Consider the following 17,717-nt stretch of genomic DNA (forward strand, 5'->3'; position numbering starts at 1 on the left):
CAAGAATTATACCCCAAATTCTTGAGAATACTCTCTCCCAAAGAGAAGATTACAAATTTCTCAAACTTATAGAAAAACCTCACAAGGCAATATGTTTGCACAATTCTAGAACAAAGAAAGAACACTCAAGAATGAAGACAATTGAGTACAAGTAGTGTTCTTGAAAGCAAAAATGAATATTGAATGAAAAATGGCTTGAATTGCTCAAACTTGATGTTTAAGGCTTTCTCTTTGTTTCTCTCTCAATTCTTGTTTCTTGTTTTTGATCAATGGCTTCTAAGCTTCTTTAAATACACCTTGAATCACTTCTGAACGTTGGGGATCATTGGTGAAGTCAATAGAGTCATTATTGTGTAATCATCATTTAAAAATCTAGTTGGGAGCGTAGGTGCATAGGTACACTTCAAGGGTGCATCGGTACACTATGTGTAAAATTCAAATATTTCGACCATTAGTTTACTTTGTGCATCGGTACACTTGGTGTGCATTGGTACACTAATTACATTCTATGTTTGAAAAGAGCCAAGAGTGTATCGATGCATGGTCTGTGCATCGGTACATAAAATGCATTCGATGTTTCAATAAAATCAGGAGTACATCGATGCATGGTTGTGCATCGGTACACAAAATGCATTCGAAATAGGGTGTACATCGATACATCAAAGAGTGCATCGGTACATCCCTATATAAAATTGATTTTTGGCTTGATTTTGGTTCGAAATACTTTGTAAAACTGTTTCAAAATTATTTGAAGTTTAAAACACAATTTTACACTTTAGTAAGGATTGAAATTGACCTTTGAAAAACTTGGAGTAATATTTTGATATTCGAATGACTTAATCGAATATACTTTAAAAAAGATTATAAAATCTTAAAATTCAATAACACTTAATTTTTTATATCGAAACATCAAAATATTTTCAACAATCTCCCCCTTTTTGATATAACAAAACATTTAAGAAATTTTAAGATTTTCTTTGAAAATCATTTTTGAAATCAATTTTTGAAAATTAACCCCTTACTATATTCTCCCCCTTTTTATTAAATCAAAAAGACTCTAAAACGTTTTTAAACAAGGTTTTTGAAAATTTAACCAATTGATATTTAGATAAAGCTTAAGCTGCTAAGATCACAATCAAGAGAAAGATTAGCCATTAGTTTCAAAAATCAATTTTCATAAATAATGTGCAATGATAAATTGGTCATATTTATCTAAAATGTAATTGATGCAAAACTAATAACCAAATTCTAATAATCAAAACCAAATATATATATATATATATATAAACATCTAAGTTCAAGCATCCAAATTCAAACATTCTATCATCCAAAATAAAACAATCCAAAAACATCCAAATATTTTAAAACAATGTTAGGATCCATTATGATTCAACCTAAGAAAACTAGCAAGCAAAGTTTAAGCATTCGTAGGAGGATCGAGAGGAGATAGATGTGCCCATATATTAGCCACATCTCGTGTAAGCCAATCGAGTCTATCATTCATATCATTAAATCGATTATCCATTGCTTCACGATTATGTTGAATCTCTCATTGATTCTCCAAATGTTGAGTCCCCATAGCAGTCAAATAGGACTCTAATGATGCAAACCTCATATCCAATATCTCCATGAATGAGCTAAAGTATGAAGGCATTGGATCCTCTTGCCGTGCCAGCTCATCCTTGGGTATGTGATCGTCGATATCTTGAAAGAGCTCTTGAAGTTCTGTATCATCGTCCGCTGCCGGTGCTGGAGGAGCTCGTGAAGAACTAGCTCCCGGTGTTTTCTCAATGGATTGAACCCATTGGTCATTTTCCTTCTTCCATCCCGATTTCTTTATAGATGTGAGATTTATTTGGTTTTGGAGAGGATGGGAATATCAAACGAAATCCTAAGCTCGAGTTTGATAAACAGATTACTAAGGAGACAACCGTAAACTAAAGTTTCGACATTTTTGGATGGGACAACGTTTACGGTATCTACTAATTCACCGAAAATAATCTAAGGCAAATTTATTTTCTTGCTATGTTGGATACAATGTATCCACCATAAATCTAAGACTCTAAGAGAGGAGTACCTACCTTAGGATGGTCTAAACCACCAAGAGATCATCAAGTGAAGGAATCGCTCGTATTGAGTTCTTATGGTACTTACACAATCCTTAACCTTATAGGGTGTAGCCACAATCTCTCTTTCATTATCTAGACCCGAGTTATCTAACCCAAAGTTGGCAGCGATTGTGTCGGAGTCAATATAAAGGAATTCACCTAAAAGATAAGATCGAATCCCTATGGTTTCAGTTTGACGCTCGTTTTGGACACATACCGCTTTGGAGTAGAAAGTGCGGACTAGTTGATGATAGACAATCGGTTTAAGGTGAAAAGGTTTATCAAATTTCCAGGATTTAAGGGTAGGAAGATATTCAAAATTCATATCGACCATGGCTTGAATAGAGGAGATACGCTCTTCCCGGATTTTATAAGATTGGAAAGAATTCATGTACCTATGGTAGAGGTTTTCTCTACGAACTGGTTGGTTAAAACAGGAGTTTAGAATGGTCATATTTGGATCGTTTGGATTAGGATTTGGATTGGGTGGAGGAATAAGAGGTCGGTTTTGACTCGAACGACTAGAGGATGTCCTAGGGCGTTTAGACATGGTTAAAGGTTGGAATGGGTAAGATTACCTACAAATTTGAAACACTTGTATGCAATATAATCAATCCCAAAACATAATAACAGTCTGCAATATTCAAGGTCTCTAAAATAATCCTAATGGGCAAAATTTGAAAACTAATTTTGAAAAAACAATGTTTAAAAATCAATATGTAGTTTTCAAAACAACATAATTAAATCAAAAACATCAAATATTAAAATCAAAACAATTTTTTTATTTCAAAAATTCCAAAATATTTTGAAAAATTGTGTTTTTGATGAAATTAGTTGTAAAATCTAGTTTAGAAACATCATATAATCAATGCCCGATATAAAGTTCAACCTAGAACTAATTAAAACTAGTCCTAATTTCAAGATTAATAAAAATAGTAGTTTTTAGAAAAATACCTTGAAGATTTTCGGATTTGAGAGGAATGTGATGATTTTTGCACGAATTTGATTATATCAACAGGTTTAGAAGTTAAAGAACAGTTGGATTCAGACTAGATTTTGTTGATTTTTAGCAATAGAGAGAATATGGGTTGAGACAAGGAAAACGATGAAGTGTTTAGGTTTTAGGAATTTTGAGAAAAATGAAGAATTTAGGCATTTAAACCCAAAAACTCGATGAGTGTATCGATGCACTGCATAGTGTATCGATGCACATTCAAGGCATGCATCAGTGCACCTTCATAGTGTATCGATGCATATTCAAGGGATGCATCGGTACACTTTCGTAGTATTCAATGCACAGTGCACAAAAATGTTAAAATCCGTTTTAAACACTTAAAAATGCTAAATTAATTAGCTCTAGTGGTATTGGGAACTCAAAGATAAAAGATTAACAATGTGCAATCAATAAAATTTATCCTTAAATTTTATTTGAACATATAATTAATTTTCACTAAGAATCATAAACTCCCCCTAACTATTAGCAAAGAATGCAATCAAAAATATTATTTTATAAGCATTTTTTAAAAAAGTGCTAAAATTATTTTAAACACTAAGTCAAGGTGGGTTTGTTAAACCTAATTCTCTTCTAAGTGTCCAAAATCTTTCTTTATCTAAAGGTTTTGTAAAAATATCCGCTAATTGATGCAAAGTATCAACATGTTCTAGAACTATATCTCCTTTAGTGACATGATCTCTAATGAAATGATGTCTAATTTCAATGTGATTAGTTCTAGAGTGTTGGATGGGATTTTTAGTGAGACAAATAGCACTAGTATTGTCACACTTGATAGGTATAGTACTAACTTCAATTCCATAATCTAAAAGTTGTTGTTTATCCATAAAACTTGTGCACAACAGCTACCGGCTGAAATGTATTCCGCTTCAGTGGTAGATAATGCAACACAATTTTGTTTCTTTGAAAACCATGAAATCAACATATTTCCTAGGAATTTACAAGTACCAGAGGTGTTTTTCCTATTTATTTTGTATTCTCCATAATCTGTATCAGAGAAGGCATGCAAGTTAAAGCTAAAGTCTCTAGGATTCCAAAGCTATGAGTGTCCTTAAGGTATCTAAAGATTCTCTTAACAGCTAGTAGATGTGATTCCTTAGGGCATGATTGAAATCTAGTGCATAAGAAAACACTAAATATTATGTTTGATCTACTTGCGGTTAGATATATCAAAGAACCAATCATTAACCTGTATATTTTAACATCCACACGTTTACCTCATTCATCTTTGTCAAGCTTTGGTGATGAGCTCGATGGAGTGGCATGAGGTTTCCCATTTTCCAATCCAAATTTCTTGAGCATATCCTTGACGTATTTTTCTTGATTGATGAAGATGCCATCTTTTCTTTGCTTAATTTGGAGTCCCAAGAAAACTGAGAGCTCCCCCATCATGCTCATCTCAAATTCACTCTGCATTAGCTTAGAAAATTCTTGGCAAAGAGCATCATTAGTATAACAAAATATTATATCATCAACATAAATTTGAACTACTAATAAGTCTTTACCTTTATGCTTTAAAAACAATGTAGTGTCAACCTTCCCCTTTGAAAAAACTTTTTCAATTAAAAAATTTAACAATCTTTCATACAAGCTCTAGGAGCTTGTTTTAAACCATAAAGCGCTTTTGTCAATTTTAAAACATGATTTGGAAATTTTGAATCTTCAAAACAAGGAGGTTGTTCCACATACACTTCTTCTTTTATAAAACCATTTAAAAATGCACTTTTAACATCCATTCGATATAATTTAAATTCATTGAAACATGCAAATGCTAATAACATTCTAATTGCTTTCATTATATCTACTGGATCATATTTTCATCATAATTTATGTCTTCATCTTTAGTATAGCCTGAGCAACAAGTCTAGCCTTGTTCCTCACTATATTACCACTTTCATCAAGCTTATTCCTAAATACACATCTAGTACCTACAGTAGATTTATTACTCGGCCTTTCAACTAATGTTCATAGTTTAATTCTCTCAAATTGATTTAACTCTTCTTGCATAGCCATAATCCAATGTTCATCATTTAATGCTTCTTTAATATTCTTAGGCTCTATGCATGAGATAAATGCAACATAATTACATATATTTCTAAGAGAAGATAGAGTTTTTACCCCTTTGGATGAATCACCTATTATTTCACCATCCTTGACATAGTTGTATTCTCTTGGGTAAGAGACTTCCCTTTATTCAATGGTTGGATTCTTGAGAGCATCGCGAGTTTCCTCATTTTTCGTTTCTTCCTTTGATGATGGTTCTCCAACGTCATGTCTAACGTCATTTTCTTTTACAATACCTACGTCATCATCAACACAAGAATCCTTCCTCAGAAAAGGATTATCATCGAAAACAACATGTATAGACTCTACTACCATTAAATTTCTTTTATTAAATACTCGATAAGCTTTAGAATTTAAGGAATAACCCAGAAAAAATCCTTCATCACTTTTAGCATCAAATTTGCCAAGCTTTTCTTTACCGTTGTTTAAAACAAAACATTTACATCCCAAAGGATGAAAATAACTAATGTTAGGCTTTTTATTTTTTAAAAGTTCATATGGAGTTTTCTTTAAAATTGGCCTAATCATTACTCGGTTTTTAACATAACAAGCGGTATTTGTGGCTTCTGCCCAAAAATATTTTGGCAAATTATTTTCACAAATCATGGTTCTAAACATTTATTCTAAAGTTCAATTTTTCCTCTCAATAACGCCAATTTGTTGAGGGGTTCTAGGTGCTGAAATATTATGGCTAATACCATTTGAATTACAAAAATTAGTAAATCCAAGATTTTCAAATTCAGTACCATGATCACTCCTAACACTAGTTATGGAGTAACCTTTTTCATTTTGGATTACTTTTGAAAACGTGATAAATTTTTCTAATGCTTTGTCTTTGGTACTTAAAAATAGAACCCAAGTATATCTAGAATAGTCATCTATAAATACAAAGCAATATTGTTTTCCACCCAAGCTAATAGTCTTAATTGGCCCAAAAAGATCTATATGGATCAATTGTAATACTTTACTAGTTGATACATCATTAATGGACTTAAAGGAAGCTCTTTGATGTTTTCCTTTAGCACAAGCATCATAGATTTTATCTTTATCAAATTTTAGTTTTGGCAACCCTCTTACTAAATCTCCTTGAATTAGTCTTTGTAAAACACTCATTCGTGTATGTCCTAGTCTCCTATGCCATAATCAACTATCATGATCATCCTTAGAAACTAGGCATAAATTAGTCATATTTATTGAATCTAGATGCACCATGTAAATGTTTCCTAGTCTATGACCAACAATCATAATCCGATTAGATTCAATGTCAATGACTTTACAACCATTTGTTTCAAATAAGAAATTGTATCCTTTATCACAAAATTGACTAATACTCAATAGATTATGCTTTAACTCATTCACATATAAAACATCTTTAATTTGTATGGAAGAGGTCTTACCTATAGTACCTATACCTTCAATCTGACTTTTTGAATTATCACCAAAAGTCACATCTCCTCCATTTTTTTCATTAAGCTCGATGAACCGGCTCTTATCTCCGGTCATATGTCTTGAGCATCCACTATCAAGGTACCATGAGTTTGAACTTTTTTCTCGTGCCTTGTAGCAATGTTCCTTTCCCTACAAACATAGATTAATTTTTTATTTTTGGTACCCATTTTCTTTTGGGTCCATATTCATTAGTTTCTAAAACTCTAGTCCCCTTGGGTATCCACTTGTGTAGGATATTCTTATCTTTAGTAGTAATGAGTTCTTTAGGAACCCATATACTTCTAACAATTTTTCCAATAAAGGTTCTTCGGGGACCTTTATGATTGTAGTTTTTTTTAAACTTTTTCTAACAAAGTTGGATTTTGAACTTTCTCTATTTTCAAAATGTTTTGTTCCAACTTTATTAAAAGAAGCTTTAAGATCATCAATTTCTTTTTGATGATCGTCATGAACTCTTGAAAGTAAGTTATGCAAATCAGTATTTTTCTTTTTAAAATCTTCGATTTTAATTTGCAATTCTTTCACCTTACTTTCAAGATCAATGTTAGTCATGGATATGAGATTATTTTCATTTTTCAATTTTGAAATATCATTTTTGTATTTTAAAAATAATTTCTCATAATCCGAAGCCAACCCAGTATATTCCTCTAATAGCTCATAAAAAGAATAATCTTTGAAATTAAATGAGCTAGAGGTTACCTGAGAATCCTCCCCAAAAGTCATCAAGCACAAGTTTGCTACTACTTGTTCCTCTTCATCGAAAGCTTTATCATCGCTCCATGTAGCCACGTGTTCCTTATGCTTCTTCTTGGATTGACCTTTTTTCTTTAATTGTAGGCAATTGTATTTGACATGCACTGGCTTTTTGCATTCATAGCAAATGATCGGGTCTTTCTCCTTTGGTTCATTTTTGAAGCCTTCATTTCTTTTGAATTTTCTTCCTCTGTTGGTCTTCATTAATTTTCTGAACCGTTTGGCAAATAATGTCATTTCCTCATCATCGTCATCTTCATCTAAATCATTCTTATCTTTTGTGGATTTGAGAGTGACTCCAGAATTTTTCTTCTTCTCCGTATCCTTCTTTGGCTCATCTCTTTTCTCGAGGTCTACCTCATCTTGAAGCATCATTTATGCATGAGGAGAGAACCGATAAGCTCATCGAGGGTCAAGGATTTTAAGTTTTTAGCCTCGATGATCATCGTCTTCTTTGATTGCCAAGATTTTGGAAGAAAGTAAACTAACTTCCTCACAAGCTTCTCGTTTGGAATGATCTCTCCATATGATTTGATACCATTGACAATCGTGGAAAATCTATCCATCATAGCTTTGATATCTTCATCCAGTTTCATCCTGAAATTTTCATAGCTATGAGTTAGAAGACTAATTTTAGATTCATTTACCTCGTTTGTGCCTTAATTAGTGACTTGTAGTTTATCCCATATCTCCTTGGCGGTTGTACAAGATGAAACTCTCCCGTAGTCATCTGGTCCAAGAGCACAAAAAATAATATGGATAGCCTTTGAGTTGAGCTTGAACATTCATGTCTCTCTTTCACTCCGCAATCTTAAATGAGTGGAAGGTATGATGTATCAGTCTTCTATGATATTTCATGCTCCCATGTCACTTACTTGAATAAAGTACTTCATTATATTCTTCCAATAAGCATAATTATCTCCATTGAATAAAGGAGGCTTGTTTAGGCATTGAATCAAGACCGAAGTCGACGTTCGAAGTGGAGGTCATTGATGACTTGAATATTGATGTAACTCTTCCCGAATCGACTCAAGAGGCGATTAAACCTTCAAATGAGTAAGGCTCTGATACCAATTGTTTAGTTAATCAATCGAAGAATCGGCCAAGAAGGGGTGAATTGGTAATTAAAATTTTGGTGGAAGCTTTTGTAGAAAATGAAAATATTTGCACAGCGATTTAGAGTGGTTCAATTTTCTCAACCAAAGTTTACGTCCACTGCCTTAGCTATCCACACTAAAGATTTTTCAAAAATTCACTAATTTGTTCTTTCTTTTGAGGACAAAGAGTAACCTTATAACTCCCTCAAGAATTATACCCCAAATTCTTGAGAACACTCTCTCCCAAAAAGAAGATTACAAATTTCGCAAACTTATAGAAAAACCTCACAAGGCAATATGTTTGCACAATTCTAGAACAAAGAAAGAACACTCAAGAATGAATACAATTGAGTACAAGTAGTGTTCTTGAAAGCAAAAATGAATATTGAATGAAAAAATGGTTTGAGTTGCTCAAACTTGATGTTTAAGGCTTTCTCTCTCTCTCAATTCTTATTTCTTGTTTTTGATCAATGGCTTCGAAGCTTGTTTAAATACACCTTGAATCATTTCTGAATGTTGGGGATCATTGGTGAAGTCAATAGAGTCGTTATTGTGTAATCATCATTTAAAAATCTGGTTGGGAGCGTAGGTGCATCGGTACACTATGTGTCAAATTCAAATATTTCGACTGTTAGTTGACTTAGTGCATCGGTACACTTGGGGTGATGTTTCAAAAGAGCCAGGAGTGTATCGATGCATGGTATGTGCATCGGTACATAAAATGCATTCGATGTTTCAATAAAATTAGGAGTTCATCGATGCATGGTTGTGCATCGATGCATGGTTGTGCATCGGTACACAAAATGCATTCAAATTTTAAGATTTTTGGCTTGATTTTGGTTCGAAATACTTTATGAAATTGACCTTTGAAAAACTTGGAGTAATATTTTGATATTCGAATGACTTAATCGAATATACTTTAAAAATGATTATAAAATCTTAAAATTCAATAACACTTAATTTGTTATATCGAAACATCAAAATGTTTTCAACAGTTTTGCCTGACAATTTTCTCTCTACCTCAGAACTGAGGAAATACCAAAATACTATAATATCCTTCTTTGTTGTTATCATTTATTGTACCATTTTTTTTCATTGGCATCGATGACTAGAATCTGGAGCAAAATTGTTATGTACGTGTTGATGAAAGCTAAATTTGTATTTGGATATGGGTTTTGTGAGATTTTATGGGCTTTTGATGGGTTTGTTTCAAGCTTGTAAATTCAATATTCCATTTCATCGGTTCAGTTTGGTTTGGATCGGTTTCAGATTTCCAAACCAAAACCGAATTGAATCGATTGGTTTTTTCTGTTATCGGTTTTCGGTTATTTTTTGAATCGGATTATATCTGAATACCCCTACTGCCTCCACTCTCGGTCCTCGTTTAGAAACCATGAATTCATTCATGAAAGGAACTTTAAAGAATAACGATTTTTTAACAGTTGTTACAATCGGAAAATTTAAAATGATACGTTTATAACATTAGACAGTTGGATTGATCTAAAAATAATTTAGACACAATGATATAATTTAAGCATTTATTTTTATATTAAGCCTTAAAAATTTAATATTAATCATAAAAACATAATGTATATATATTATATTTAATTACTTTTTTTAAGTGTGAGATGATTAAAAAATAATACATGTTCGAAAAATTCAATCATTTTTCAATAAACAATTAAACTTCTTATAGACTTCGTGGTGAAACCCAAATGTTCTAAAAATAACAACTATTACTTCAATTAAATTTTTAATGTAAGTAAAGGGGGAATCAAATTACTTGCATAGTCACTAAGCTAACATTTTATTAAAAGCCACAACCTTGGCCGCTCTCTCTACATCTTTTCTCTTCTTCTTTTTCTTTAGTATTTATATTGTTTTCTATAGGTTAGATTAATTTTTCTTTCTTTGATTTTATTTAGCCAGTGACAGTATAGATTTTCATACTAGTTGTCTATCATCGATTCTCTTTAGAAGTGGGCATGGGTTGGGTCGGGTCAGATTTTTTGTCAACCCGACCCAAAAATTATACATCCTCCACCCAAATTTGACTCAACCCGAAATAATATATTTACTAAAAAATATTATTTTTATTAAATAAAAATAGGAATTTAATTGAAAAAATAATATATAAAGGGGCATTATTGCAAGTACCCCTAAATATAAAGATAAAATTATATTTTTTCTCAGATCGGTCCGGGTTGGATATTTTTCACCATAAACCCAAACCCGACTCAAATACAACCTCTAAAAAATTCAACCCGACCCGATCCGATCCGTCGGATTCCGGTACCCTGCTCATCCATAGTTCTCTTCTCTCTTTGTTTCTTTTTTAGTTTTTTTAATAAGAATAATTTTCCCTTGTGATGCGTTTTCTGTCTTTATGGCACATTTTCGTCTTTTTTCTCGTTCATTTAGCTTTTCTTTTTGTTTTATGTTTTCTAAGGGTTAGATTTGAAGACTTCACGACTAATCAAGATGACACATTTTGTAATCATGTTGATCTTCCCTCCTATGAACTCTCGGATTAAATTTGGATACGTGATTTTGCGTTCGTGAATAGTTTCTTAGGACACTCGGCTCTGATTTGTGATTCTCGATGGTCTTTCAATAGATTAATTATATTTTGTGATTCGTTTGCCGAAGCAGTTAGATTTGTTCATATCTATTTTTTTTGAGTCTTTTGGTTGGGTTTTTAACCTTTTCAATGTATGGTTATTATATGATCTAAAGTGACTATTATCAATTTTATAGGAAAATATTCAAATTATGTATTTAGTTTAGTTTAATAGTTGTAAACTCTTATTGTAATTTGAATATTTTCACAAGAATAATTGTTTATATTAAAAAAACATTTTATTAAGAACCAAATATATTATATGACATGCATGCATATGGTATATATTTTCATTTGCTACATATGGAAGCTTTTTCATCAATGATAATGATAGTTAATAGGACGAATACAGTTCATCTGCAGGCAAGCGAGGTGTAGGCATTGCATGCAAAGGTTTGGCAAGAAAAGATCATTTTTGGATTCGGACAGATCGATTTCAGCCACATTCGGTGGCAGCCTCCATGAAAACCCTTGAATCAGCCTCGCCAACAGCATCACCGTCATGGCGCTACCAAGAGCCACTCCCATGCACGCACGTCTCCACGTACTGAACGATATGAACTTCAATTCCGACTCTGTCAGATCGATTTCTTCATAGGAGCCGTCGTGTTTAAAGTGTCGTTCGGGTTGGAACACCAAAGGCTCGTCCCAAACCTTGGGGTTCCAACCTAGGCCAATTCAACTGAGCAAAACATGGCTACCTTTGGGGATGAAGTAGCCAGCCACGACTGAATCGGCATTCGAGACATGTGGTAAGTTGAAAGGTGGAACGGGGTGAAGCCGAAATGCTTCCCTTGCACACGCCTTCACGTAGTTGAGTCTTGGAATATCGGATTCTTGAACCCACCTCTGGTTTCCGACGACTCTTTCTATTTAGTCCGTTGCTTTACGGAGGATTCCCGGTCGGTTCAGCATCTCCGCCATTGCCCATTCAGCCGCATTTACCGGATTGTCCACTGTTGCAAACAATATTTCCTGCATAAACAAACCATAAAGGTACAATGTGTTAAAAAAGATTAAACAATAGATTAACAAGAACACATGGTACAAAGGCCTGACAGTGCATTGAGCTTTGATTTCTTCGATTGAAAGAACTGGTTTTCCTTGTACATTCTTCGCTAAAATGAGGGCAGCGAGAAGGTCTTCAGGCTCCTTCCTCTTCCCATCTTTCCACTCTTTCACTCTTTCATCAACAATAGGATCATGGTAGCCGCTGATGATTCTCATTGCTTCACTTACAATCTTCTCATGACCCTCAAGATCCAATGGTCTCAACCAGGGAATGTAATCTGACAAGGCGGAGTAGAGATGATTCAGCACTGTAAATAAGGATTCAACATGTTCCACTTCTTCACGTCCAGGTCCATCTGTCCGACCTTCCCCGAAGTTTCGTCGGTTGAACATCGTCTTCCTGATAACATTCCCACTGTATTGCCTAATTGCAAGCCTCATATCTATGACTGCAGATGAGCCGTCATTGCTCTTGCATTTATGAACCTAACGAGATTATCGGCTTCTTCGCTGCGTTTCGCTAGTAACCAACGAAGTCCTGCCAGGGTAACAATCTCAGAAGCCACCACTCTCCTCATTTTCTTCCATTGATCTCCGAATGGAACCACGGCTATGGTCAGAACCCATGGCTACTGTACTCGGTCCCCATCGTAATCGGCCTCCACGGGAAAACGGAATCGTATTTTCTCAAGAACTCTCGACCGATCTCAGGTGAAGTGACGGAAATGACATGAGTGTTTGCGATGCATGCAATATCAGTGTTGAGTTCCTTCATAAGTCCATGAATCCACCGGAAAGTTGGCTTATTTTTCCGACTAAAAATCTCGGGAATGTTCCCGATAACCGGCCAAGGAGTTGGCCCTGGAGAGAGAGCAGGTTTCTGTTTCTTCATCCCCCTACTTCTTCCCTTTGCTTTGACGATAAAAAGTGAAATAAAGAGACACAGAACCAGAAGTGTTGATTAAACAGAAACAAGTCTGGAGCTAGCAAATTCATGCAAACCCCATGAAAGAGAAGAAATCGAAACACTGCTCTTTGAAGTTGTATTTTCCATTGAGAACCGGGATTTGACTGCAGGAGGCTAGGCTTCATAAAATTCGGATATATATATATATGAGGAACTGGCGAATGTACGTTGTGGAACTTACCCTTCGAGATAATATGGCAAGTGACAGCATTACAGCTTATTATTAAGAAATTAATTACCATAAATTTTGGATTTTCATATCCATCAATAAGAAGTTTTTGGTAGAAAATTTAATGGTGGATAAGCACAGGTGGTTATATAGATTTTATCTCTTGCAAGTTTTTGGATTTATGTGATTTTGGCAATGATGAAACAGGTATAAAGTTAAATGTATGTTATATTTTTTTAAGTTGTATTTATGATTATCTTAATTTAGTAAAATTAATTCTACTTTGAAAACAAAATTACAACGGATACTTTTTAAGTTATTGTATTTTTTTTAACAATTTTTATCGAGGGTAGAAGATGAGAATTATACTTTTAATGAATATAAAACCAACAACCTAGAAGATAGAGAAAGAAAATGAGCATACTCTTAGAACCCAATATATTACATGACATATATATCCTTTTTTAACAAGTGTTATTCTATAGGGTAAAGTATACAAATGGTCCCCAATTATAAGAAATTTCTTTATTAAGTTATTTGACTATTAAAAGTTAACGGTCCCTCGACTATAGGGAGTTATTTTATTGAGTCCATCGACTACTATAAGTTATCCCCCAACTATTCATTATGTTTTAAACTTGTCCATTTTCATATTAAAAAATTGACGACAATTTGAGTTGGAAGTTAACATATTAATTAAGATATGATAAAATCTGATCTCATAATCTCAAGCGACTATCATATCTCGATATACATGTTAACATTCAACTTATACGACCGTTAATTTTTTAGCGAAAAAGGTCGAGTTTGGAACATAATGAATAGTCAGGTGATAATTTTGTGACTTTTAATAGTCGAGGGACTCAACAAAGCAATTCGCTATAGTCAAGGGACTATTTTATAACTTTTAATAATCAAAGGACTCAATAAAATAATATCCTATAGTTGAGGGATCATTTATGCACTTTACCCTATTCTATAAGTGTTATAATAAATTTCTATAAGTTATTCAGTATTATAGAAAATATATATATTTTTATTAAATGTCACGTCTATCCTTATTCTATAAGTGTTATAATAAATTTTTACATTTTTTCAGATTACTACTAAGATTCACCGACTCTAGAGTCTTAAACCTTTTTATACTAATATAGATTAAGGATGAGCCACCACAGCAAAACTGGTCTGTAAAAGTATTTTTAGCGGCTATTGGAGAGTAAATGCCACTAACTCTAAACATATAGTGGCGTTTACAATCCAAATGCCACAAAATGATACTTTAGCGACGTTTCTTAAATAAACTCCACGATAGAGTAGTACTTTAGCAACGTTTTTATACAAATGTTGTAATAAGGTTCGTTTATAGTGCCGTTTTTCCAATAAATGTCGTAATAAAGAGTACTTTAGCGGCATTTTTATACAAATGCCATAATAGGGTTCATTTATAGTGGCGTTTTTCCAACAAACATTACGACAAAGTAGTACTTTAGCAGCGTTTATATACAAACGCTGTAATAGGATTCGTTAATAGTGTCATTTTTCCAACAAACGCTATAATAAAGTAGTAATTTAGCGGCGTTTGTATAAAAATGCCGTAATAGGGTTTGTTCATAGTGGCATTTTTCCAAAAAAACACAACGAGAACATAATAATTTAGCGGTGTTTTTATACAAACGCCAATACATACTTGAACTTTTGGTGGCTTTTTTAAAAACAAATGCCGCAAAAAGATGAATTTATATCAAACCTAGACCCTTTATCCCTTTTCCATCGTTTCTTCTTTTACATGTTTCTTTTCGCCGCTTTCACTCCCTTTTCCCTACTCTTTTTGATGTAGAGCTAACTAAGCACCGAAGACATCGATGAGTTCTTCAAGAAATATACAAAATATGCTCTTTCTGGTGGTTCTCTTACCTCTTCTCCCACTGAATCCCTTTTCTTCGTCGACAAGTCTAAAGGTTTTGTTTTTACTCTTTATGTCCATCTTTTTCTCATTGAAATTCAATTCCCTTAAATGGGTTTTTGTGTTTCAGCATATCATTATGTGAAGAAGAAGATTAAGAAGAAAAGAGAAGATATTGCGAGTGGATAGTATGTTGAAAAAGAACCCTTTTGTTGAAGAAGTACCGTCTTCGAAGCATAAGTGTTCTAAGAAGAAAAAGCATGAGGCTTCGAAAGCTAAAGATGTTGTAGTTAGAGATGTTCCCAAGGTGAGCACTTGTTGAAGTAAAGCTAAACTTTGTTCATTATTTAGATAAATATTGATTTTGATTTGTTTTACTTTTAGGATGGATTTGTCCCTGACTCTAGCATGGTTCCCATATAGAGAGATGGAGGTATTATCCTATTTATCCTTTAGAAGTTTAAAGTTATGTTTTTTCCTTTCTCATGGCGTTTTTCTTTTGGGATTACATGTAAATTTGATTCTCTTCATGTTGTTTCTAGTCAACAGGGGGTAAATCTAGATGGCTGTCTCAACACTCTATTATTCCTACAGTGGATGAGCCTACTTCTGGCTATTCATACAATCCCTAATTTGAAAGTCATCGGGTGAATTTGAACCCCTTTATTGTGTATATTGTCTACTTTACTCTTTGCCCTACTCTTTATAGGTTGAGATATTGTATATTTCTCTCATGTCAATCCAAGATTCGTTTGCTCAAACTGTTGCCGAAGAAATGCAAAAGGCCTACAAGATTGAGTTGGGACCCCAGCCAGTTCCATTAACTGTTATGGGAGAAGTGGTTGATGAAGATGATGTGTCTATTGTTCTATTCATATATTAATTATTCTTTATACTTGCAATGCATTTCTAGACACTAATAAATTATTTTCATGGAATCCGTTTTTACCATTGTTTAAAACTCATTTCTACTGTCATTGACTTAACCATCTTTTTTAAAAATACTTTATCGAGGCAGGTGATGGAAATGATGAAATGAATGTGGAGGATTGGGATGAGGATAATCCAGAAATTTAGAAAAGGTTAGTTTATTTGAATGATGAGGATTTGAATTAGGATAATCTACAAATGAATTTAAAAACCAGTTGGTTAATCATGTATAGTTCTCTCATAATGTCATCTGCTTTGCTTGATTGATGCAAGGGCACTTGCAGCAAATCATTGGGGTTTTCCTTAAACATGTTACATGATTTACTGCTAGCTGATGTTATCATGATAGACTTATTCTCTTTCACAATGTTTTTCATCTGTCTTTGTTGGTGATTTAATACAGATTTATCTTCTCTAATGACATGAACTTTTTTATGAAATTTATAAATGTTTGTATTTTTGTGTTCCTTTGTTTATATGTATATCTTACCAGGATCTTGCATGTCTTTGATACTGGTTTTCCTTGAAAAATGTTCCAGTTACTGAATTTTTCATGTTCCCCTACCTTATTTCCAACAGAGCAATTATGCAAAGCTTGGTTGTACACAAGCGTGGTTTGCTGCTTCTATTTTTCATCCTGCTTTAAAGTTAGTTTGGTTGCCTTTTTATCTTTATGCGTGATAGTTAAAATTTTCTATTCAAATAAAAGATTAGGCTAACATTTAGGTTTCGTGGATTTTTCTTTTCTTGAAGAATGGCTATTTTTCCCTAATAAATTTCTTGATAATGGAAAATAAAACATAAATTCAAAAGAAAAACCAAGAAGGTGGAGGTGGAATAATTGATAATAAAATTCTGATATGTTCCATATTTTACTACCAAGGTAATCCCAAAACACCATTTCAAAGATGCTATGATTGCCTTTATACTTTTAGCAGGCAAGCATTGTTCTATTATTTTAAAATTTGGGAACCAAGTCCATTGTTGTAGGTTGTCAATCTTCTAGTCAAAGCTGAATTTTGTTTCAGATGAAGAAGGGGTAATAAACCTTTTAATATTGTATGTACGCTTATATTTTATTTATAGTAGCTGCTGAGAGGCATGAAGAGAACACATTTCTTTTTATTTTGAAAGAATAATAGAAATTGTTATTGAGAAGCTGCATTTGCGAACTTGGAGTTTCTATTGAATTTGTTTAGGTATATTTTTTTCACCTTAGCTAGCATGCACTGTTAAGCCATGTTTCTTTTTGGTTTTATAGTAGTGAATAGTGTCTGCTAATAATAGTATAATACAAGTATAAAGTGTTCGTTTTCAATACATGCATCTCCTGTACACCTTCTAGCTTTTTTTCCTTCTCTCCAGTTATAAGTTTTGATGTTTCTAAATAATGGTGCTATACAGGGTGCACTTGAGAAAGAATTTTTCACTGAGTACGGAGATGCAAACCGATAATACAAAATTGGAAGACGATATGTTAAAAATCAGTTTTGATTAGGGGCATTTTAGGGGCAAAACGCCACTAATGGAGTGCATATTTGGCAGTGTTTTACGAAAAAAATGCCGCTAAATGACCAACCTATTGCACCGTTTGTGCCCAAAACGCCGTTAAATATCAAACGTGTTGTGGCGTT

At 33.4% G+C, this 17,717-nt stretch overlaps 2 pseudogenes; one reads left to right on the plus strand and one right to left on the minus strand.

Annotated features, from left to right (window-relative positions):
* Positions 1–11,437: 11,437 nt before the first annotated feature.
* On the minus strand, positions 11,438–13,006 carry LOC120177721 (annotated as a pseudogene).
* A 1,833-nt stretch (positions 13,007–14,839) lies between these two features.
* LOC120177723 lies at positions 14,840–16,230 on the plus strand (annotated as a pseudogene).
* Positions 16,231–17,717: the final 1,487 nt, after the last annotated feature.

This window comes from Hibiscus syriacus, unplaced genomic scaffold (assembly GCF_006381635.1).
Source record: "Hibiscus syriacus cultivar Baekdansim isolate YM2019G1 unplaced genomic scaffold, ASM638163v2 tig00112305_pilon, whole genome shotgun sequence".
Taxonomy (NCBI): domain Eukaryota; kingdom Viridiplantae; phylum Streptophyta; class Magnoliopsida; order Malvales; family Malvaceae; genus Hibiscus; species Hibiscus syriacus.